Genomic DNA, 24,443 nt, shown 5'->3' on the forward strand with positions numbered 1-24,443 from the left:
CTATAGAAACACAACGGAAAACGAAGTGAGAGAAACAGATGCCCCCCCACTCAATTTCCTGTGGTGCTTACTCTATCCAGCAGGTTTCTCTAATTAGTCGCTTCGCCTTCGCCCGCCCAAATCTAACCCAACGATTCGTGTCCACGGACACACCAGCGACTCTTGAAGCCCACTCCTCAATAGGCTCTAAACCTCCCCTTCCTCCTCAAAAGCGCACACCTCTCTCCTCCTCCCCCCCGACCCCATGCCACATCTCAAGGGGTTGGTCCCCCTATATCTCACAGCACCCCTGTCTTCTTTTTATGCCCTCCCCCACATCCCTGTTTCAAAACGCAGCCCCCGCTCCCACGTCCCAATGATAGAGGGAGTGAGAGACTTCTTAGGACCAGCCCCCTTCCAGGCTCTCGGCCCCGCCCTCCTCCCGCCCTCTACCCATTCATTTTCTTCAGCCGGGCCGAGAGCTCCGCCCCTGACGGCAACGAGGCCCCGCCTTTTCCTCCAGCCTTTGCTCATTTCGGTCGCCTCCCTCCCTTTCTCCCTCCCTCCCACCTTCTCTCTCTGTGCTGCTTTTTGCGCCTTCGTTTCGCCCCCGGTGGCTGCAAACTGATCCATCAGAGGAAGGCAGGGAGGGGATTAAGGATAATAATAATCATACAGAAAGAACACAAGGAAAGAGGACTGGAGAAGGATAGGTAAAAGAAGGTGGGGGAGAGAGGGAAGGAATAACATCCGGATTTTCTTTTTCATCTATTCCCCACACCTCTTCCTTTTTGCATCTCTGCCTTTTAATGCCTGGGATCCGGGGCGAGGAGAGGGATTCTCTGTCTGAGCATGAAAAGGACTGCTAAAGCCCCAGTCTTCCTACGCCTGCAGCATCAGCGGAGAATCGCCCACTATGCGCTCTGGATCCAGAAGGGCTCGCACCACAAGTTCCTGCCGAGCCGAATGAGAAACCAGATCTCCGCTAGAGAGGGGCACTAACATCCGGTAAGGGGAAAAGGCATTTTCCTATTATTATTTTGACTCTGTTCAGCCAGACAGCCACACAGACAGCCGCAACATCGGCCAGCTCGTTCTCGTGGGGCCGCCCTCTAGAACTCCCCTAGGCATTCCTCGTTATCTAGCCTCTCTATCTTGGTAGTCACTGTGGGAAACCGGACTAAAATGGTCTGATCCAGCAGCAGCGCTCTTCTTCTATGGCTGGCAGACTTCTCTTCCGAATTCTCTCTCGCACTCCTTAACAGCGCTGCCTCCCCCCCCCCCGCCAAAAAAAAAAATCCTTCCATCGCTCCAATCTTTCCCCGGATTTCATCTTGCCTCATTCACTCAGCCAAAATCTGAGGGATTCAGTTCCCATACACGTCGCTTTGCAGTTTCGTATCCCCCTACTTAGTAAGCAAAAGGTTAAATGGTGGATGTACAAAATCGCGCAGAAACTCTGGGCTTGCGTGTGCCGGACCGCAACACAACACAACACAGACAAGACCTGTACGCGTGTGTTCAGGTGCCTAATCGCTCACAGGCTGTATGTAGTGCAATTCCCAGACGAGATCTGTCGTGTGTCCGTGTGTATAAGTGTAAAACTCTTTCAGCCTCTACACAAACCCTTGTAGAATTATTTCTGCTGGGCTGTCATGATTTGTCATGATCTCGGGTCATAATTTTTGAAGGAAACTTCCCGGCAAGGAGAGAAAGGCTAGTGTGCGTGTTTGGTGGACGTGTGTGTGTGTGTGTGTGTGTGTACACGTACAGCTGTTTCATGCAGTGCAATCACACATTATGCTCAGGCTGAAGTAGCATCTCACCAAACTGCATGGAAAGAGAGGGCTTGCAAAATCTCGGCGCCCCCACCGCAGCCCAGCCGCCATCCCCCCGTGATGTCTATGCCAAGATATATTGATCAGGACAGAGTCTAATAGAGTCCTGGAGGGGGGGGAGTCCCCAAGGAGACAATGTCCTCTTTGCTTAATAGACTGCTGTGTTTGGTTTGCAGAGTGACAATCCAAGCTTTGAATTCCAGGCTATTGGGGGGGGGGTTACTTCCTCACCCTGCCCCACTGGTATGTGGGGAGACTAGGTAGTAATTGTGTTAAAATAAGATGTGGGGGAAATGGTCTGTCTGCGTAGCTGTTCAGGGTGGGAAGCAGCATGCTGGGCTAGCTGGATGTTGGGGTCTGATTCAGTGGGTCTCTTCTTATCTATCTATTTCTCTATCCATTGGAACAGCAGGGTGCCATGCATGCATGGGAAAGGAGTCTCTAACGGGAACGCTCCAGGATGGGAGGGGGCACCTTAGGAAGTGGAAGCAAGCTGAAAGCTAAACTTCAGCTTTGCCAGCCTTTTAAATAATTTATGCAGCATGGATGGAGACTGTGCCATTCCTCCATTCTCTGGAGGGTCATAGAATATATATTCGGGGGTTTAATGGGAAGGTGGTCCGTCGTGGTAGTGGTGGTGCGGTGAAGTATGTACACACACACACACACACCTCTCTCTCTCTCTCTCTGTGGAGAGAGGCTTAGTGCTACTTCTGATGCATAAGCCATAGTATAATGAGAAGGCTATTGACAAACCACTCCAGCATAAAGATTCGCTACCCCCAAATCACAGCTGTAGGGGAAAGGATGGGGGATGGAGCGTGTCCCACCCAGAGGAGAGAAATCTTTTCTTAATAGGAGTTAAGCTGGTCTGAGAAGAGTTACAGAGAGGTAGGCTGATGGTGCAAAGGAAGAAGAGATTAGCAAGAACTCTGGAGGGAGTGAGAGCTATTTCTGGGTAGATTCAAGCATCCTTCCCACTGTTGATGGTCCTATACACCAATTTACCATGCCTGCTTCCCTCTCTCTCACAGGACTATCTTTTATACACATGAACATATGCATGGACTGATACTAATGAGTGTGTGTGTGTGTGTGTGCGCGCGTGTGTGCGCGCGCACACACACACACACGAGGCAGTACATTTATTCACAGAGGTTGTCTTCTTTTGGTCTCACACAACGCATGAATTGGTGCTTGTCTCCCTTTCATAATGCATAGCTGGTGTCTCTCTCTGACTTGCACAGGCACACACCACTGGTGGCCTACTCTGGCATGCATGGACACACACACACACACACACACACACACACACGTTTGTATTACGTACACACACTTTAGCATCAACACCTTTTCTTTTATATGCACACAGATACACATGCCACTTGGTCACGTAGATTTTGCCTGCTATTCACAAGCATGCTAAGGTATTGCAGACAGCTTCTCTCTGTATTTCAAACGTGCATGTGTGCACGCGCGTGCACACACACACACACGAGCCACACAGACTTTATTACTTTGCATTATGGTTGCTTGCACACAAAGTTTCACCATGTCCCCTTTCCATTTCCATAAACTGTCCAAAGATAGCTCTCCTCTGATCTCTTCTCCTCTGCTCTCCTCTCCCATGAAATACCTATTTTATACTGATACACATGTATCCAGTGCTTCTTTCCTGTGGAGACGCAGGGGTACACATACCCCTAAACATTTTTTGAATCTTTGTACTTTTGTCCATTTACTGTATTTATTTTCCCCAATTTGAACTATAAAATGGTGATTTTCTTGAGTGAAAATGAGAGTATCTCTAAATGTGTTTTTTTTTAAAGAAAAAAAAAAGCATGGCATGTATCCCCACCCAGTTTCCTTCCATGCACAGACAGCCCCAGTTGCACACAACTTGCATGCACCCTTAGGCTTCATTCTGCACTCAGTCGCACGCAGGTTCCCCTTCTCATCTCTTGCACACCCAAAACTTCCACACTGTGTGGTTGCACATACAAATAACAATGGCCAAACAAGAGAGATCTGTCTTCGCTTCCCCCCACACCACGCATGCAAACAAGAACACATGCAGCAGACACATACACACAATTCTTTGGGAGGGTGTGACATTCTCCCTCTCCTGATTGGGTATCCCTTACTCTCAGCCCTGAACTGATATGCACAGTCATTCATCCACATACACAGACATCATTGCCAGGGACTTTGTGGCAAGCTCTGCCCCTCTTGTCTGTACAGATCAAATCTTAAGAAGTGAATAGAAATGCTTTCACCTCTCGCATCCCTTACTACTAGCAGGATGCACTGTCCGTGTTTTCTGCCAGCCATTGATGGGGGTGGGGTGGGGGGGTTATCCATCACTAGAGCTCCTTAATCACTCAGCAGAAAATGCTTTGCACACATTTTCCCTCATCAAATCTTAAGAAGTGAATAGAAATGTTTTCACCTCTCGCATCCCTTACTACTAGCAGGATGCACTGTCCGTGTTTTCTTCCAGCCATTGATGGGGGTGGGGTGGGGGGTTATCCATCACTAGAGCTCCTTAATCACTCAGCAGAAAATGCTTTGCACACATTTTCCCTCATCTTCCTTTTACTGCACTTTTCATGTCCTCAGGACTCTGCAGTTCCTTCATTTTGAAAAAAGGCAAGAAAACGGGATCCTGCAAAAGAGGGAAGGGTGCTTATCTCTCGGGTAAGCTGGGATACACAGGATTGGGATATGTAACCTTGGAAAATCACCGAGGGAGTGTTGTAAGGGTGGTGGACAAGAAAGGATCTTGTGTATGGTCCTGTGAGCCTAGCAAGTGAGTGTTGGAGTGTGTGAGGAAGCCTGTGAGACAGCTGTGTTTGCACTTTTGAAAATGTGTGCAACAGAGCATGGCTGTCTGCCAGTGTGCTCCATGCTCACGAGACACATGGGATTGTACCTTCATTTTAACTGGTTCCAGAAATAGGGTAGGATGCATGTCCAGAAGTACTGAGGCATCTGCAACAAGGGGGCGGGGTGTTGAAGGAGGGCTATTGCTGTGAGAACATGTGTGTGAGTAAGAGGCTGCAATGTGAGTGCATCTGTGAGGGTGATGGAGGTTGTGCGAGAAGATCAGTTCTAATGCATTCATGTTCATGTGTTTGGGGTATGAAAAAAGGCAATTATTTTTTTTCTAGGGCAGCATCTGGGAGTAAAGGCAACAGTGGTGGGTGAACATTGAGCATGTGCATTTGTGGGTGTTGATACCACTGCTTATAGAAGGGAACCCGTGGGGGATATAAGGGGATGGTGTGTACGAGTGGCACCATGGATGGGTTTGCAATATGGATGATGCCCGGAAAATGCCCGAATCTCCCTAGGAACCAACACTTCCTTGCTTGCATAGCTCAACCCTCACTGGCAGCAAGACAATTGTACTAAATTAAAATGCTCCCAAGTTTATCCCACTTCTCTTTCCAGGGCCTAGTTAAGAGACTGTATAATCCCCTCAAGGCAGCATTTAATAGGGCCAGACAACTGCCCTGATGAAATGTCTTATTTTGCAGTGATTGCTGCAGGGAGAAAAAGCTGGTCCCCCAAGAGAGGACTGCTGAGAATGGCCTTTGCTTTGCCCCCCCTTCCCCTGGGGTCCCAATGTATATCCTACCCCCTTCCTTCCCCAACAATTCCATATTTAAGAACTTGGAAATATTTGTGGCATCAGCTAATACAAAGTCAGGTTCTCTCCTTTTTTTGATAAGCACATTTGCAGGTGTTTAGGATTAACATTAGGGGGTGAGCTGGGAAGGTGGGAAAACTGTCATAATAATTAAGCTGAATTAGGGTACCATCTCTGCCTGTGAAATAGTGTGTTATGTGTGTGTGTGAGAGAGAGAGAGTGTGAGTGTGTGGGGGAGACTCACGTCTGAATGTCGCTTTTTAACATGCATCTCAAAATCTGTTCTGCTGTCAGACTCAGTGTGGGTTGTTTAGGTATGTCACGATGCAAAGCAGGAGGGGTTGTTTGTGTAGTGGGAGGGAAATATCAGGGGATGACAGAATAATCTTAAAATGTCTTGGTAAAGCAGGGACAAGGATGGAGAAAGGGGGTAAATTGGAAGAAGAGAGAGGATGCAGAAACGACAAATAAAAGAACATTTGAATCTTGATATGTTAAGGTTGTCAGGGGGAGGGCATCAACATGTTTCAAACATGTGATTTTATACATGGGAACCTTTGATGAAATGCAGGTGTATTTAAGCACTTTTCAGGCAACACAACCAAATCACCCTTGTCTGTTCTCCTTGTCTCTAGAAAAACTCATCCCATGAAGACACTGTGTCTCCCAGAAGGGGGAGCTCTGACACCATTTCTGGGGCCCGCCTATAGATTTGCGGATGCCAGCTGTATACCAGAGCAATTTAAATTCCTATTTGGTTTAGATCTGCCGAACACACACACACAGAGAGAGGGAGGGAGGGAGGGAGACAGACAGACAGAGAGACTGGTAATGGCTAAAGCACCCTTGCATAAACTAGGGTTGCCATATATTTTCTTTAGGATTCCCAAAGAAAAGCCCAACAATTTTGTCCCCTCTCCCCCAAAAAGCTCAATAACTTTTATGCCCAGATTTTCACTTTGGCAACCTTACCTAACCACTTTTACTAACCATAACCCTGTTGTATCAAATCAATGGTCCAACTAGTCCAGCACTCTGTTCCCCACACCAGCCAATTAGATGCCTTCAGGAAGAATTAAAAACTAACAGGCAGGGCATGTGGGGGAAACCAGTTCCTCCAACTGTTTTTCCTGCAGTAGCAGATGTTTTGAGGTAGACTGCTTCTGAAGCTGAAGGTTCCACTTAGCCTTCAGAGGGATAGCCTTAAGTAGACCTTATCCTCCATGGATTTGCCCAAGACTCCCCCTTTTAATGAAGTCTAAGTTTGCAGCTGAAACCACATCTTGTAGCATTGAATTCCATAAGCAAACTAGACATTGTGTGAACAAGGACTTTAAAAAAAAAGAACAGAAGAGGAAGCTTCATTTGTGTGGTAGTATAGACTTACTGATGGTCTGTGTGAAGCTTGTTCCTCCCCAAAACTGCCTAACTGAGGTGCCAGGCTTGGGAAGGTATGGAGGTTCCAGCAGTGTCCCATAGCCCTTGTGCCTTCTTCCCATATGCCAGGCCCTCCTTCCTAAAGGGTTTGGGAAGGCAGTGAGAGAGCTCTTGTGCCTTGTTCACAGTGCCTGTCACATTTACCCGGCCCTTGTGCCCACCCTCCACCATAAATACAGTGCTGTCTATAGTGATCCACAGCCAAGATGGCCCTGAAAGTGTCCCAAAGCACTCTCACTTACTCCCCAAAGCCTAGCACCTCAGGCATCAAGTTATGGGAAGGCAGTAATAGGGCTCTGGCAACATCCCAGAATCCTCCTGCCTCCTTCCCCAAACCCTGCACCTTGGAACCCTCCCCCTTCCTTCTGAAAGTGTGGCATGTCCTAGAGCCCTTGTGTCTCCTTCCCAAAGGACACTGCCTCAGTTACTAGGCTTTAGGAACCAGTGAGGTGGCTCCAGCAGCAGATACAGACTTTGGCAATATGGTACCCTGGTTGAGGACAAAAATAATCTCCTAAAGATTAGGCTTTTGGCAATGATGTCCAGCGCCTCAAAGCTGCTGTGCCGCATTTCTGAAGCCTAGCACCTCAGTTATCCGGCTCTTGTGCCTTCCTCCCAATATTTCTTATTTTCACAATAATTCCTTGCTCTGCCCTAAAGACACGCTGTCAGCTGCAAAGCCTGGCACCCCAAAGCCCCACCGCCTCCTTCGCAAAACTCAGAGCCTCATTTCCATTCCAGAACCCCTGAACCTCCTTCCCAAAGCCCCGCGTCTCTATTACCCTGCTCTGGGAAGAGTGAAATGGCTCTGGCAGTGTCCCAGAGCCCTCTTGCCTCTTTCCCCAAGCCTGGTGCCCCAGAGCCCTCCTTCCTGAAGCAGGCTTCAGAGCCCTTGCAGCTCCTGCCCAAAGCCCAGCGCCTCAAGATAATATCTGGTGCCCTCCCTAAATGTTTCTTATTTTCACAATAATTCCTTGCACCACCCCAAAGTCCACAGCGAGCCTGGCACCTCAAAGCTCACACACCTCCTTGCCAAAATGTGGTGCCTCAGTTACCCAGCTCTTGACCCTTTCACAAAGCCTGACACCTACTTCAAAATCCCAGCACCTCAGTTAATGGGCTGAGGGAAGGCAATGAGATGGCTCTGGCAGCAGGGGTGAACTTCGGTAATATGGCACCCTAATCAAGGACAAAAAATTTCACCACCCTATAGACTGCCCTGTGCAATGAAACCTGGCACCTCAAAACCCTGGAGTCTCCTTCCCGAAGCCCACTGCCTCAACCTGGCACCTCCTTACCCCCAAAATATTTCCTATTTTCACAATAATTCCTTTCACCACCCTAAAGATGGCACTGCTGGCAGTGAAGCATTCCTCCTTCCCAAAGCCCACTGCCTCAGAGCCCTGTGCCTTCTTCCCAAAGCCTGGCACCTCAGTTGCATCCCAGAGCATCCTTCTCCAAGCCTATCACCTTAATTACCCAGCTTTGGGAAGGCATTGATATGGCTCTGGCCAAGAGCCCTTGTGCCTCCTTCTCAAAGCCTGGCACCTTGCTTACTGGGCTTTGGGAAGACGGCTCCTGAAAGTGGTGTGGTGTGAGGGTTTTGAGGTACTATCAGAGCCCTTCCACTCCCTCCCCAAAGCCTGGTAAGTGAGGCAAACCCTCTGGGTGCACAAGTGGAGGAAAGTAAATAAATTGAGAGTGGAGAACTGTAGGCTTCCCTGGATCTCTGTTTATTTATTTATTTCCCCTCTCACATAAGGTCACATTCGCCTGCCTCTAATCTCTCTTTTTTAATTGAAAAAAGCAAATCCTCTTTGTCACTATTAAATACAATGTTCAAATCAGGATGAGGAAGAGTTAGGGTTGAGGGTGCTGATGAAACCCCCACCCCACCTGTTATTTTCACTAAACTGAGTTAAATTATCTTTTCCCTGTACTCTTCTAAAAATAGCAGCTGGGGGGGCCATGCTAAAAGAGGGGTGAGAAAATTCTGGCCCTGGAAGGGGATGCAATATGGCCCTCCATGCCTTTCTTTCTGGCCCTTGGAACTCTCCCCGGCCACACCCATCACTGGACCCTGTTGAAATGTGGCTTTTAACTCTGATAATGCCTTTTACATGTTGGATGGAGGTTATGAGCATTTTCCCACTTGGTTTCCATAATGCAATGTGCTAAGCATGCATCGTGTATCTTAGGTGGGTATACCAGACTGGAGAGAAGTGTCCTATTTTACCTCACTTTTGGCATACCATAAGTGCTGACATAGAGGAGCACTCTGTGATCACAGTGACAAACAGGATGTTCATGGGAAGCCCACAAACATCACTTGAGCACAACAGCAGTTTCTTCACCTGCAATTCCTAGCAACTAATGTTGCTGCAGACAGTGAAAGTGTAGCATAGCTGCCATGGGCAGTCGTCATCAGTACCCTTGTTCTCCTGGAATGTTTCTAACCCTCTTTTAAAATCATGTGAGCTGGTGGCTACTACCACATTAGGCAAAATGAAGCAGTTGCCTCAGGCAGCTGAATTCAGGCATTGCCTGAAAACAGGAATTGCTCCAGACATTTTGTTGCCTGAGGAAAAAGACAAGATGGTGCCACTCTCACAATCCTATGTACAGAAGCTGGGCAATTGAATCTTCCTTCAACACTGGTAATGGGGCAGTGTCCTGAGGGTGGAAAGCACAGCATGCACCACTACACCCCTAAACATCTGTATTTATTTGCTTTTACATCTTTGTTTTTATATTCCACCTTTGCTCCCAGGTGCTCAAGGGAGCATACATGGCTCTCTCCCTCTCCATGCCATGAAGTAATTCAGGGTGAGAGATGGTGTCTAGGCCCCCAAGGTCGCCTAGAGAGCTTCATGGCTGACTGGAGATTTGAACCCCTGTTCTCCAGGCTCCAATGACTTAACCACTTCTCCACGCTGGCAGTCATCTTACTCTAACAATAGGGTCAGCCCTGTGTGCAACAACAGCAAACTGTCAGTTGTTTAATTGATTATTGTTGTGGTTTACTCCCAGGGAAGGCACTTGTCTCAGATACTGTGTGCTAGGGATGGGAAATTCAATTCAGTTTGTGTTTCAAGCAACCCACCGGAATCTGCACTTTCCAAAGCAATATGCAGACTGAAACGCAGCAAATCTGTTGAAACTTGCACTTTCCCAAATTGTGCTCCAGCCAATTAATGTGTACAAGAATGCATATATGTGTGTAAAAGTGTGAATGAAGAAAGATGCCTATATTTGTGAAAATAATATGCAAAAATGCATTATATTAGGAAAAGCTGCTTCATTAAGCCGTGTATTATTAGTAGAAATTCACTAAAATGCTCATCAGCTTTTATGAGGCTTTTTATTATTATTCATTTACTGCAAACCAATGTGGGAAAGGGGGCAACAGAATTTAAGATTGGGAAAATGAGAGATTTAAAGGTTTGCCCATTCCTACCATGAACCTTTGGGTGGGGACTGCGAAGATTGAGTGGGGAGGGAAATATAATTTCCTGTTTCGTCTCAGGCAGCGAAATATCTTAGACCAGCCCTCAGCACCCTCCCCCACAAATGTCGGTTTGGCACAGCTTCATTTGCCTTTTCAGTGCCAGCTTAAAACTGTTTTAATGGATGTTTTCCTGCCCCTGTTGTGCATTTAATGGATGTTTTCTTGCTCCTGTTGGTTGCCTGTCGCTGCCTGTCTTAATTGTGAGAGTCAGCTTTTGTATTGCCTTTTCAGAAAATTGTTTTGGATTTCTGCGTTCATGTTGTATTCCATATTGCAAGCCGTGCAAATTGAACTACAAAATGTGGCTGGCTGGGGAAACCATTTACTTGCCTGCTAAGAGGATAGTATTTCATGGCAAGCTATTCATGGCTTCCCATGCACTTGATCTGGAAGCTGCAATTTGTGCAGAATGCTGCAGCGTGAATGCTGATGAGAGTGAGGTCTTGTCTGCACCTGTGCTCTGAGGTCTGCAGTGTTTGCCAATTTGCTACCAGGCCAAGATCAAGGTGTTAGTACTAGAATGGTACTTGTTGAGCACAAGAGTAGAGGAGATAGCTGAATAAATTGGCACCCAATTTCCCCCCTAAAAGCTTAGCTCCTTTCCTTTGATCACCATACGGCTTGGACCATCGTATTGTATTTATTTTTGCCATTATGCCTTTAGAAGACATCTGGAGGCAGCCTTGTATAGGGAAGTTTTAAAATGTTTAATGTTTTATTATGTTTTTATAAATGTTGGAACTGCCCAGAGTGGCTGGGGCAACCCAGTCAGATGGGTGGTGTATAAATAATAAAATAATAATTGTTGTTGTTTGAGGGTATGGGGTGTTTCCCCCCAATGCACATGCGCTGTGGAAAGCAAGGGGGCTCTGCATCCTCTTTTTGGCTCTTCAAAATATGGCAACCCTACTTTTAAGCACCATGGTGCTTTGACTTCCTAGCCTGCTAAGAAGAGGATAGCTTGTGTTTCCCACAAGCAGTCCAATATGATCCAGTGCGGCCGTGGAGGAAGGAAAGTAGCCAACATGAAAGTGAAATAGGCTGTGAGGGAAGGGGTTGAACAATCTATCCTTCTTCCAAACCTCATCTGCCTGTATTGAATTCCTTCCGACCCGTGGCCAACTGGCAAGTCTTGCTTTTTTATATTAAAAAAATGGGTTTGGTCAATCTTCACTGAATCCACACACTACTTGAAATTCCAACTGAAGGAATTGTGTGTCGTGGTCATGCAAGAGAAATGTCTACAATAAAAAAATTCCAGCTGAGTGCCATGCACTCATTTTAAAAATAAAACTAGTTTTGAGCAATAAAAAAAAAATGCAACAATGGGGGCAGTAAGTTGAATTTTTAAAAATCTGTTTTAGTATTTTAACTTTTGTATGTTTTAAAGCAGGATTGTAAATTCTTATTGATTTTACTGTTTTATTTTTTGTAATGTAGTTTGTTTGTTTTTAAACTACCCAGTGATATGTTTATAATGTAGTGCAATAATTAATATAATATAATAATATTATATCCCACTATTTCTGTAATGAACTCAACTTACTTTATAATAAATAATAAATAAAATCTTTGTTGTGGTCCAAAGACCCATCGAACAATTTCAGAACAAAATACAGTTAAGACAGCCAACCACAAAAGAGGGAGGAACCAAGGCGGTCGTTCTGTTTTGTCTCAAGCATGATGACCCTTGTTTCTTTTAACTTCCAAGAGGAACTTTGCCATGGCCAGTGTAATATCACTAGACCTGTCATCCAAAAGATATTTAATATGGGAGGCTTCAAATTTTCCCAGCAGATTTGCCAGTAAGGATTTGATCAGTTGGTCCCTTGCTTGCTCTTACTGCCCACAATGCAGTAAAATATGCTTCATGTAACCAACATCCTGAGAACATAAACAAAGCCTATTCTGATAAGGGATGCCTCTCAGTCTACCATTTAGCACTTCTGATGGAAATACATTTAGTCTGGCTTTGGTAAACAAACACCGATAGGTTGGTACAGACAGGTTCCTACGATATGAGGGTATCTGAAAATCGTACCCATATTGGATTCCTGCTGCTACCGGGCCACAAATTACATGGGATCGAGATCGCAGGTCGCTATGTGAAATGTCCCAAAGCCTTTGCCTCAGGGAACTTACTTTATAAGGTTCACTGACTACCCATTTCTTTCTGGGCTGTTTTTGACTTTTAAAGCCTTATACATATAGGGACTATTTCCTCAAGGAACTCTGCATGAACCCTGAAACCCTTCCCCACATACTACCACACTGGTGGAGGTCTGGAGGGGGATGAGGAGAGAATGGGTCTTCTCTATATCATTTCTCCATTTATCAGATCAGGGCAAAGTTTGGTAATCCTCCATAGCATGGCTCCCTGAGTGAGCCCAAAATTTGGTTCTCTCCAAATGAACCTTCTCAGTTTTGTACTTCCTCGGCTTGGTGCCCTGTGTGAGAGAACTACCCTACCACCCTAAGCTAGTCTGATCAGATGCTTTTGCCAGAGAGGTCCATTGGGCAGCAACCTTGCCATCATTTTGGCACCAGGTATTTAAGTAGCACCAATTATCTTTTGGGACATGGGTGGCGCTGTGGGTTAAACCACAAAGCCTAGGACTTGCCGATGAGAAGGTCGGCGGTTTGAATCCCCGCAACAGGGTGAGCTCCCGTTGCTCGGTCCCAAATCCTGCCAACCTAGCAGTTCGAAAGCACGTCAAAGTGCAAGTAGATAAATAGGTACTGCTCCAGCAGGAAGGTAAACGGCATTTCCGTGCACTGCTCTGGTTTGCCAGAAGTGGCTTAGTCATGCTGGCCACATGACCCGGAAGCTGTACGCCAGCTCCCTCGGCCAATAAAGTGAGATGAGCGCCGCGTCCCCAGAGTCGGTCACAACTGGACCTAATGGTCAGGGGTCCCTTTACCTTTACCTTAATTATCTTTTAAAGGGCTGTTAAATTTATTTTGAATTATGCCATTTTATTGTATTTTTCTTTACTTTTTATATTGCCCTGGGACTTTTATTCTTTCTTTTGTCAAATAATATTTATTAGTTTTGCAAATTTTTAACAAATCAACACCAAATTACATTATATTTAATACATTTTTTCCAAAAATTGACTTCCTGCTCTTCATCCTAGATGTTTGCCAACTTTCCCCCATAGCTCCTTGATTTTACATATTTATTTCTTATTCACATTTCATTCCTTATATTTGATTAACAATTTTTTTTATTTTTTATTTTTTTCCTTCCCCATTATCCATCATCTGTCGATTTATCAATTCCTGCTCGTATATTTACATGACAATAACATATTCCCTTAAAGAGCAAAAGATATTATACATCCTGTTGCCTATCCACTTTAAATCATTACTTATAATTTTATATTAGTTTTTCTTTCTTTTTTTCTTGGGTGTGCTGCCATCTGTGTCTATCTTCTCCTCCATCCTTCACCTTTCAGTAGTTGCCCATCTTCACTTTTCCAGTCTACACTCCTCACATCCAGTGCCCATTTCCTGTCCAGTTCCATGTTTTGCAATTCATGTTGTCTCCACAGCATTTGCACTCTATTATCTGTTGTAAGATTATTTTTCAAGGACAGCCATCTGGTATTAATTCTAAGCAAGAAGGGCTCTCTTTATACAGCCCTACACACATCATCGCAGAAACTGGCCCACAAAGACCATTGGGGAGGAAGACCATTATTCCTTGAAAACTTTAAAATACTAGCAAGATCCCCTCCCCTCTACCATTGCTTCGCCAGTTTCGCAATCAGCTATATTTCCAAACATAGTTCTAAGTCTCTCTTGCTTTTGAAAAAGCAATCATCTCCAACAACTCAAACCTGTGGTCTTTATTTCCAATTTCTCCTTTTCCTTTTTTTCTCCTCAGTCTGGGTGAGGGTGGGTAATATCTCTTGATAGTGAGTGTGTGTGTGCCCACCCTCCCACCTGCACAACACAGCACAGCACAGCACAACACACACACACACAGTGTCCTTTTCACATACCCCTTTTCAACACAATTCCAAATTTATTGCAGTCAGTTCCAATATTCCAAACTAAATTATATCTTCCTTCTGGAGGGGTGTGTGTAATCATCCCTTGACACAAAGAAGAAAAAATATAAATCTCTTCCCCTCCTCCTTCACTTCACAAGCTTTGCACATGCAATTTCCTCATAACTCATTCTGTATTTATTCTCTTTACTTAAATACAGCCAGGTATATCAAGCTAAGGTTAGTTTAAACTCTGTGGTCCTCTTTTGTAAGCATTTATTCCATTAAGGCCAGAGGGTAACCACAAAAAGAAGGAACCTTAAAAACATAGAGAGCTACCTTCTTCTCTTCCAATTCTCTACAGCAGGAATCAACTTCATCACCAACCTTGGTTCCAGCGTCCAAATTTGTCAGCAGATTGTTCTCCACATCTTCTCCACATCTTTAACTTAGTTCCAGTTAGCCAAATTGAGAAGGGAATCTGCACCTGCCATGGCAGATACGGAGGCTGGTTCACTGGCAGAGAGCTTGAAGACCCAGTGCCATTCTCTTTCAGCCCATTTCGGAGCCTTCTTGCTTCAGCAGCGGCAGGATCCGGATCCACGGTAACCAAGGGGGTTTCAAGTCTCCCTGAATTGTCTCAGGGAGTTTCAGGGGACATCTCAGCCACAGCGGCACCCCCCCTCCATCAGAACCTTTCCCGATTACGCGAAAGCAGCCTCCATAGCTGAAAACAGAAACAAAATTCAGACTTTTCTTCTTCTTTAAGAGGAAACGGCTTGTTTCCATCCCACAAATAAGTCAATCAATCTCCAAATGGCACATAGAAGTCTTAACATTAGAACAAAGAAGCAATTCAGTTGGAAATGATGGGATCTTTTCTTTGTTTTGTAGTTTTCATCTTCCAGCCAATTAAGTTCTCTGGGTGGCTTTTAACAATAAGCCAGGGCAGGGAACTTTTTCTCTTTTTTCAGCTCAAGGGCTGTGTTTATTGGGGGGGGGGAAGGCTTTTGGGTGACACATTCCAGTGGAAATCAGGATCAAGTGCGAAAGCGGTTGGAATAATGGGACCGGCTTTTATTTTCGTAACTAATATACTGTATACGGCTGTTGTAAAGGCAACATGGATCAAGTTTATGGGAAGTAACTTGAACAATCAGGAATAATTTCAATTGTTTATAATGATTTTTTAAGGCAAGTTATATATTTTCTCCATTCCTTATTAAATTTTTGGTCTTCCTGGTTTCTAATTCTTCCGGTCATTTTTTCCATCTCAGGATAATTCATCAGTTTAATCTGCTATTCTTCTCTAGCAGGTATTATGTCTTTCCATCGCTGGGCAAGTAACATCCGGGCAGCAGCTGTCCCAAACATAAATAGTCCCATCTGGTCCATTGGTATTTCGGCACCTAAAATCCCTAAAAGGAAAGCTTCAGGGTTTTTTTTTTTTAAAAAAGAAAAGGTTATTTTAAACATTTTCCCCAGTTCATTATATATCATTTCCCAGAATTCTTTTATTACTTTACAAGTCCACCACATGTGATAAAAGGTGCCTTCCTTTTCCTTACATTTCCAGCATGTATTTGACTTTGTTTTGTACATTTTAGCTAATTTACTAGGCGTTAAATACCACTAATACATCATTTTCATATAGTTTTCTTTCAAAGTATAACATGCTGTGAACTTTAAATCCCAGTTCCATAGCCTCTCCCGTGCTGCAAGTTGTATATTATATCCAAAGTCCCTGGTCCAGTGTATCGTAACTGATTTGACATCTTCATCTTTTGTATGCCATTCTAATATTAATTTATACATTTTAGAAAGCAATTAAGTCTTATTTTCTAACAACACTTTTTCAAAATTAGAGGTTTAATTAGAAAAGCCTTTCTTTTTGTCCATCTTAAATATGTCATTAAGCTTATGATATTGTAACCAATCAGTTAATAGTCCTCTTATATCTTCAAACCTCTTTAATTTTGTGTTCTACTTTCATTAAAAATTCTTTATAAGTTGCCCAATCATTTCTCATGTTTAATTTTTTTATCGGGGAAGGCCACCATGGTGTTTTTTGTTCTAATAAATTTTTATATTTTCCCCATACTTCATAAACCACTTTCCTTACTACATGGTTTAGGATAGGTCTATGTGCTTTAACTTTATTTTACCACAAATATGCATGCCAGCCATTATTATCATGGCCTTCAAGATCTAAAACATCAGTATTTTTTTAATAATATTCATTCCTTTAGCCAGCATAGGCAGGACACCTCATAATATATACTTAAATCCGGCAGGGAGAACCCATCGCTTTCTTTAGAGTATCAGCAATTTATATTTTATTCTTGGCTTCTTCGTCTGCCAGACAAATATGGTACAGTGGTACCTCGGGTTACAGACGCTTCAGGTTACAGACGCATCAGGTTACAGACTCCGCTAACCCAGAAATAGTACCTCGGGTTAAGAACTTTGCTTCAGGATGAGAACAGAAATCATGCTCTGGCTGTGTTGCAGCAGTGGGAGGCCCCAATAGCTAAAGTGGTACCTCAGGTTAAGAACAGTTTCAGGTTAAGAATGGACCTCCGGAACGAATTAAGTACTTAACCCGAGGTACCACTGTAATGATAAGTTCATCCTTCCCCACACCTCCAGATTTTTCTTTATTTCTCTCCAAGCTGTCATATAGTTATCTTTTAAAATATTTATATTCTTAGCTGTTATCCACACTCCTAAATATTTAATTTTTTGTCTCTCAATCATTAATCCTGTTAATAATTGTAATTATTTTTTATATTGGTCAGTCGCATTATTCACCAGCACTTTTGTTTTGCTTTTATTTATTTTAAAGCCTTCAACGTATCCAAATTTAGAAATCACTTCCAGGACCACAGGGTCTTCCACAGTTACCACAAATGCCTGCAAATGCCTTAAGTATATATGCTTTGTACCCTAATGTTATTCCCTTTATTTCTTCATCAGATTTTAAACTTCTAGCCAGGGTCTCTCACACTAAAATAAACAATAATGGTCACAGGGGACATCCCTGTCAAAATGACTAACTTTTTTCTCCTTTTCTCACAAGTGGAAATTTGCTGGCAAACCAGTATAAAACCATTAAACTCTGCCTTCTCTTCCAACAGGTTACACACCATGCATTTTGTGGCCTGAGGTCATACTCACACCATAAATTTAAAGCACTCATACTATTTTAACAACATGCCCCCCACAATCTTGATAAATGCTTGTTAAGGATGCTGGGACTTGCAGCTCCCTGAGAAGTAAACTGTGGCTCCCAGGATTCTTAGTGGGAATGAATGAATGTTAAAGTGGTATAAATGGGCTTTTAACATATAGTTTGGAAGGTGACCTGCTTCTCATAAGAACTGAATCCTACTTGTGAGGTTCTTTAAACAAAAATCCCAGAGAAAAATAGTAACTTTAGGGAAAGAAGCATTGAATAATTTCTATGGGGTATTATTATCTCATTGTTATAACATGGAAGATGAATGTACAAATGTACAAATCAATAGGTTAAAATCTTAACATATCTCTACCTCCACCCCCCCGGCTTTTCTTTGCAAATGTTTCTCTCTTCCTTCTCATTCAGAATAGCATACAACCTTCCAAGATTAATGCAAACATCATTAAGCACTTCCACAGGGAGGGATGTTATTCTGGACACAGGTGTGGCTTCAATATTATTCATGAATGAATGTTGGGGCAAAAGATGGGGAATGATGTCTACCTCTAAATATCCAGGGTTAATATTACTTTTGCCTGTTTTGTTCCTTTTCAAATGATCCCGGACAATCAGGGATCACATACAGGATGGGATGCTATGACAGGGCTATGTAGCCAATCAGGTTTTATTCTTGTTTTTGATGTTGGCAAATGAAGCCCATTTAGAATGTTGGTAGTGCTTCCTGTATTGGTCACATGGGTAGTCCTGCCCAATCCAGGATCACTAGGGAGGGACTACATCTCAGTGGCAAGGTATTTTCTTTGCATGCAAATCTCTGGCATCTGCTGCCAAAATTATCTGGTAACAGGTGCTGCTGGATAAAGTGAGCTAGATGGTCAAATAGTCTGACATCATGCAAGACAGCTTCCTATGTAGAGAATAAGCAAATCTTTACCTGTGATATTTTATTTAGACAAGGAGAGAGAGAAATGTCAAGGTAAAATGGCACCACTATCTTCCACACAATAATTGCATCTCCATGTCATGTGATAAACTTTCCACTTTCTTCTTCAGCCCCCTTGAGATGATCCCTTTGATTGTTCTTTCCCCACTTGCCTTGATTGGTTTCTTACTTGTCTTGATTGCCTTGCTGGGCATTCCATAAGCTCAACAATTCTCTTCCTACATTTCTGTGTTTTGTTCATTCAGTCTCTGTGTGTGCGTGAAGCTTGTTTAGCCATTTATAAAAGCCCATTCAAAGTTCAAGAGAAGAAAGTTTAGAAGCTAGCCTGGTTGTGGCTTCTGTATCATTTCCCAGTTCACATGTTATGCTAATCCCATCCAATGTTTGTCCTCTGGTTTACAGCTCATGTGTGGTTTACAGCAAGGTAGGATTCCACCCAAATTGGCTTGCAATTGGTAAGAGAAATAACCATCTTGGATCCAGTTCCCTATCCTGAAAGAGATGGCTATGTTTGGCAAAGGAAGACCCTTGGCCAGCCTGTCCCTGCTCTAATACTGTCACTGTTTAGGATGACTGAGCAGCAAGAAATGTGGCACTTATTGGTTACTGAAAGCATTAAAAAGAAAAAAAGAATAGAGAGAGAAGTTGTAATTACATTATACTAATATACCATTGAGTCGCTCTACAAACACAAATTAAAGAAGTAAAAAAAAAAAAAGATAGGAGGAAAAATATGTGTTGTTTAGCCTGGAGGGAGGAATATAGATAGGGGTGGGGGATTGCAATGAGAGAGGCAGAATTCTTTGAGGGCAGGATGGAAGGGAGCCAAGCACTTTGCAAATGAGGACACAAAAAAGCCTTTTCAAAAAGAAGCCACTAGGAAGGAGCTGGTGTCCCGCAGGATTCTGACCTGTGGGAGGTCATAAAAGCACCATGAAAGTAAAGACCATAAAGGCTTCAGTGATTCCATGTCAGTTAATTCCACTTTGCATTCTCTAATTAAGGGGAATGGTTCCTATGTGTTGCACTGCAGAATGTAAGAGGATCCCCTTCTGCGAGCTCCTGGGACCCAGTTGCTGATGGAAGTCCCCTCTCTCTCTCTCTCTCTCTCTCTCTCTCTCTCTCTCTCTCCTAATGTACTGAATAGCATCTTAGACATGGGTCGGCAAACTAAGGCCCATGGGCTGGATCAGGCCCAATTGCCTTCTAAATCCAGCTCGGGGACGGTTCGGGAATCCGGGCAGCAGGCATAGCGCATGAGAGTGATGGTTTTTGCGACAGACAGGCTTGGGGGTCAAAAGTGAGGCGGGCAGCTGCTCAAGACAAGCCCCTTCTCCATCCATCACGCATGCAGCAATCTTTTATTCTGGTGTGGGGAAGAGGGAAAAGGAGCCACAATTCGGATTTCCACCATGAAGCTGCTGGTGACTGACCTCAGGAAGGGCAGTTGCGGCGGCAGGGGCTCGGAGACGCCTCAGGAGTGATGCCCGCCGGTGTCTGTGGCAGCGATGCTCCCCGCCAGAGGAAGTGGGGAGCACCTGGGCGGCTGCACTCTGAAGCAGTTCTGCGCTCTGCTGGGGAGGCCGCTTGTTAGCTACATGGTGCGAGCTACATGGAAAGGTAAATAGCCACTGCCTTGCCTTCCCTCATGCGGGGAAAAGAACATTTTTGCTTGAGCGGCACCAGCATGACTTAGCGTGGCCAGCATAACTAAATTGCTTCTGGCGCAATGGGACACTGTGACAAGTGCCGGAGCACATGGAAAGGCTGTTTACCTTCCCACAGCAGCGGTACCTATTTATATACTTGCACTTGTGTGCTTTCAAACTGGCAGAAGCTGGGACAGAGCAACAGGAGCTTACCATTGTCAAGCAGATTCAAACCACCGACCTTCCGATCGGCAAGCCCAAGGGGTTCAGTGGTTTAGCCCACAGCACCACCTGTGTCCCATGCCACCCATGCCAGCCCAGCATGACCACACCCCACTACCACATCAGAGGGAAGTAGGGTGCTAGCTCTGCCCTCTGTAGATTATTTGGACAATGGCACAATTTAGCCCAACTCCCAACTTGCCTCCCCATGTTCAATTTTGCCCAACCTAGCTCACTTCCAGGATATTGGAAATGTGGTCAAATTCAGCCCAACTACAGACAGTCATTGTCCTTGCACAATCCTTTGTTGTTCCAGATTGTTTCCTTCACATTCCTTTGAAGCTCCTCTGAATGTGAAGAAAGGTATTTTATCTGGCTGGCACATTCTTTTTACATTTCCGACCACCATCTGCACTATATTCTTACCATTGTTCTCAAATCAAGTTCTTATTGCTGTGGCTCCAGCAAGCAATGCACAGCAAGAAAGGACATTCTCCTTTCAAGTATCAATGCATCTGCCTTTCACAAGGTTATCAAGTATGGGCTTTTTCTCAATACCTAGACACATGCTTGAGTCTTTTTAGAATCATAGTACTGTAGAGGTGGGAGGCAGCCCAGAGGTCATCTTATCCAACCCCCCACAGAGCAGAAATCACAGATAAAAATCTAATCCAACCTCTGTTTAAAAACCTATAATGTCTACCACTTGATCAGTGTTCTTCCACAGAATTTCATTCGCATCTCTTAAACCAAGCAGTGTGGGGTTTGGGGTGGGGTTTTTTTGCTATTTCTTCGTACATAGGAACATAGGAAGCTGCCTTCTACTGAGAGATTCCAACACCTCAAAATAAATATATTAGCTAATGTCTCATATTTGCTATGGATGACTTTTTGGTGGCTGCTGCTGTTCTTCCCTCTACTGCACATATAGTACTCTATATACAGACATCTTACCTGCATTGTGTATCTGCTTGGTCTCAGTTCACTCGTATGTCTTCTCTGGAGCTATTCTTGAATACTTGAAGGCACTCCAGCTATCCACATGCAGGAACAGTGAAGTAAAGATTGCATGGGCTGATGGATGCTGATGAATGAATTGTCTTAATTTACATCAAAACTGCACTGCCTTTGGTGCCTTCCAACTCTAGGAATCTGTTGGAAAACCCTGATGCTAAAAGCACAATCAGAGGGGTCCCCCAAAAGTATAATACAGTGTGGGGAAAACTTGGTAGTAGCACTAATGTGTGGGTGGAACACAGAATTGCTTTGGATTGCTCTGGTCAAGATAAAGTGACTAACAAATTTAATAAATAAATAAAAGCAATGAAAGATCATCAGTTTATCTAGTTCAGTATTGTCTATACACTGATTGACAGCGGCTCTCCTGGGTTTCAGGCAGGGGATACTTCTAGCCCTACTTGGAGATGCTGAGATTGAGTATGGCCCATTCTTCGTGCGAGGCAGGTGCATTGACCCTGAGCTACGACCCTTCCCCTTACTGTAGCCTTTCAGTAAACGGGATCAGGTTGTTTCAGGGCATTATCTGGGATTTCCCATCACTGGCTCTTCATTAGTTAGCCATTGCAAGACCTCTGCTTCACAGGGTTTGTTTGTTTTTATAAAGTTGTTTTTTTTTAATAAAAAACCCCCTGCCCTTCTAGTGCTTATGGACACTTGGAAGAATTAATGCCAACTGTAGCACTAGGCGTGCCAGCATACAAAGCCTAAAATGACTTGGAACCTTCATACATAAAAGAACACTTTCTACATTATCAACCACCTCAGGCCCTAAAATTGACAAGTTTCATCGGGTCTCTAAATGTCAGGTTTATAAAAAGCAGGTTTCTGGTGGGAAACTACCAGTCATATCAGGCCCTATGATCAGCGGGTTTCTAAACTAGTTGAACATCAGGTTTCTAAACTAGTTAGGTTCTCTGTTGGTGATGTTGCCACTGGGTGCTACCTGGTTTGCACTGGCCTTCTTGGTGGTGGCTCCCTGTTTATGGCATTCTCTCCTTGGTGAGGTGTGTCTGACCCTCTCTTTATTAACTTGCTGGATTAATTTTAAAACATTCCTGGTTCCCCCAGGCACTGGATAGCTATTTTTTTCTGTTCCCGGCAACTTTGGAATTATTAGCTGTGAGGATAAGTGACTTTTAAAATATTATTGGGTGATTTAGTTCAGTACAGTCTATGCTGACTGACAGCAGCTCTCCAGGTTTTGAGGCAGGTTTTGCTGAAAATGTCAGACCTGTGACCTTTTGCATGCAAAGTAGATTATTGCCACAAAAGGCTCATCCACACTTTTGCTTGTCTCACGCCTAGAAAACACAAGCCCAACCAGTTTTTCCCTTGCCCAGCCCCCCCCCCCCCCCCGCCCAAGGAAAAACCTGCTCTTTAGCTCTAAGTTAGGGCAAATGTCAATTTGGGGAAACCCTGAATTGCTGTTTGATCAGACTGACTACCAAGAACAGTTTTCCCTGGGGGAAAGCAGTAGGAGAAGAGGAATTGTGGATAAGCCCCAGGTTACACCCCTTCTGAACCATAAAGCACAGTAACATCCCAAATATATACAATATAATAAAAACAGAGATAGGCATAGCAGATAAAATAGAAGCATCAAATGAAACAAAAAAAATCTGCCTAAACGAAAAGCTTTTTTGTCTGTTCTTCATCAGTAACTTGTATACAGAATCAGAATGGTCCGTTTCACCTTCGTGAGTAGCATCGGCAGATAGATCCTATCCCTCATAACCTTGACATAACCTAAAGCCATCTTACTCAGTGGCCAACACAACATCTTCTGACAGTGCATTTCATATTCTGCTTGTCTATGGCATGTGGAAATGAGATACGAGGGCAATTTGGCACCATGGGCAAATGATTCAAGTGTGGCCATAGAGACACCCCACGCCCACCCCCGTTCTAACTCTCTAATGCAAATTGTAAGTGTAGTGTCTCTAATTGCAAAGGTCTTCCCAAAGATTGCCTAGAAGGAGGCAATAACCTTCCCTTCCTTCTGTGCTTTACCAGTAGAATCCATTCAGGGGTACACTGTCCCTGAATATGGAGGCTCCATTTAGACATGAATTTGTATTTGAAAGCCACCTTACTTAGTGCCCATTGCCATGTCTTGTGGCAGTGCATTCCACAAGTCAGGGTTCACCAATCTTTTTAAGGGTTCACATTTGGATTTTTCGGCTGAGCCCACCCCATCTGGCCACCCCTCTGCCTCCACCACCAGAGTCATGGAAGGAGAAGGTGCGCACTCACATGCTTCACTCTTCCAAGCCATCTGAATAAAGCTCAGATCCAGCAGAGTTAATATGAGCCTTGAAAAACACATAGAGCTGAAGAGGGAAGTGGGAAGGAGTCTCCTCCAGCCCTGTGTACTACTCAAGGGAGGAAAAAAATGTAACAGTCCTCACTGTTTCATGACCCAGGAGGGCAGTGAGTGGAGGTGTCTCAGCGGGCAGGCATTGCGGAAAAGAACTCAAGTGCCCCATCGGCGCTGCATTGCAACCCCTTCCGTAAATTAGTTCTGTGTTGTTTGAAGAAGTTCTCTCTTTTTTTCTCTCTCTTGGTCTGTCCTGAATCTGCTCTCAACTCCCTCAGTTCTACCTGCCTTTCCCTCCAGATGGCAAAACACCAGTAAGATTCTCTCCCCCCCCCCCACTTTCTAATGAAGCCAAAAGATTAACAAAAACAAGGAGGCACTGAGGTTTGTGGGAAGGGTCAGAAGAGAGGGGAGTGCAAATGAGTTCCTAGTCATTTTGCATCATCTTGGCACAGCCATGCTTTTAGATCCAGTTAAGGACAGTGTCTGCAATGGTTAGCAAAAAAAACAAAACAAAACTCAACAAACAAACAAACAAAAACCAGTCAAACAGATAGTTAAGGGTAGAGAACTATAAAGGCTAAGCGAACATGGAGTTTCAGCTCTGAACAGGTGGAAGAGGATAAAAGGGGAAACAGCTGTAGAGAAGGTGGGAGCTTCAGAGATGGAATAATCAGACACTTA

The 24,443-nt window shown here is 44.2% G+C and overlaps 1 protein-coding gene across 2 annotated transcripts in view; it reads left to right on the top strand.

The window, feature by feature from the left end:
• Positions 1-515: 515 nt before the first annotated feature.
• BRINP1 (BMP/retinoic acid inducible neural specific 1) overlaps positions 516-24,443 on the top strand; it is a 108,167-nt gene continuing 84,239 nt past the window's right edge. Inside the window, exons 1-2 of one of the 2 annotated variants that reach the window (XM_053373488.1) lie at positions 516-987; positions 4,437-4,514. The gene's annotated coding sequence lies outside the window, so the exon portion shown is untranslated. The remainder of the gene's footprint in view (positions 988-4,436; positions 4,515-24,443) is intronic. The other variant, XM_053373486.1, reaches the window with a different exon arrangement.

Source organism: Podarcis raffonei, chromosome Z, assembly GCF_027172205.1.
Source record: "Podarcis raffonei isolate rPodRaf1 chromosome Z, rPodRaf1.pri, whole genome shotgun sequence".
Taxonomy (NCBI): domain Eukaryota; kingdom Metazoa; phylum Chordata; class Lepidosauria; order Squamata; family Lacertidae; genus Podarcis; species Podarcis raffonei.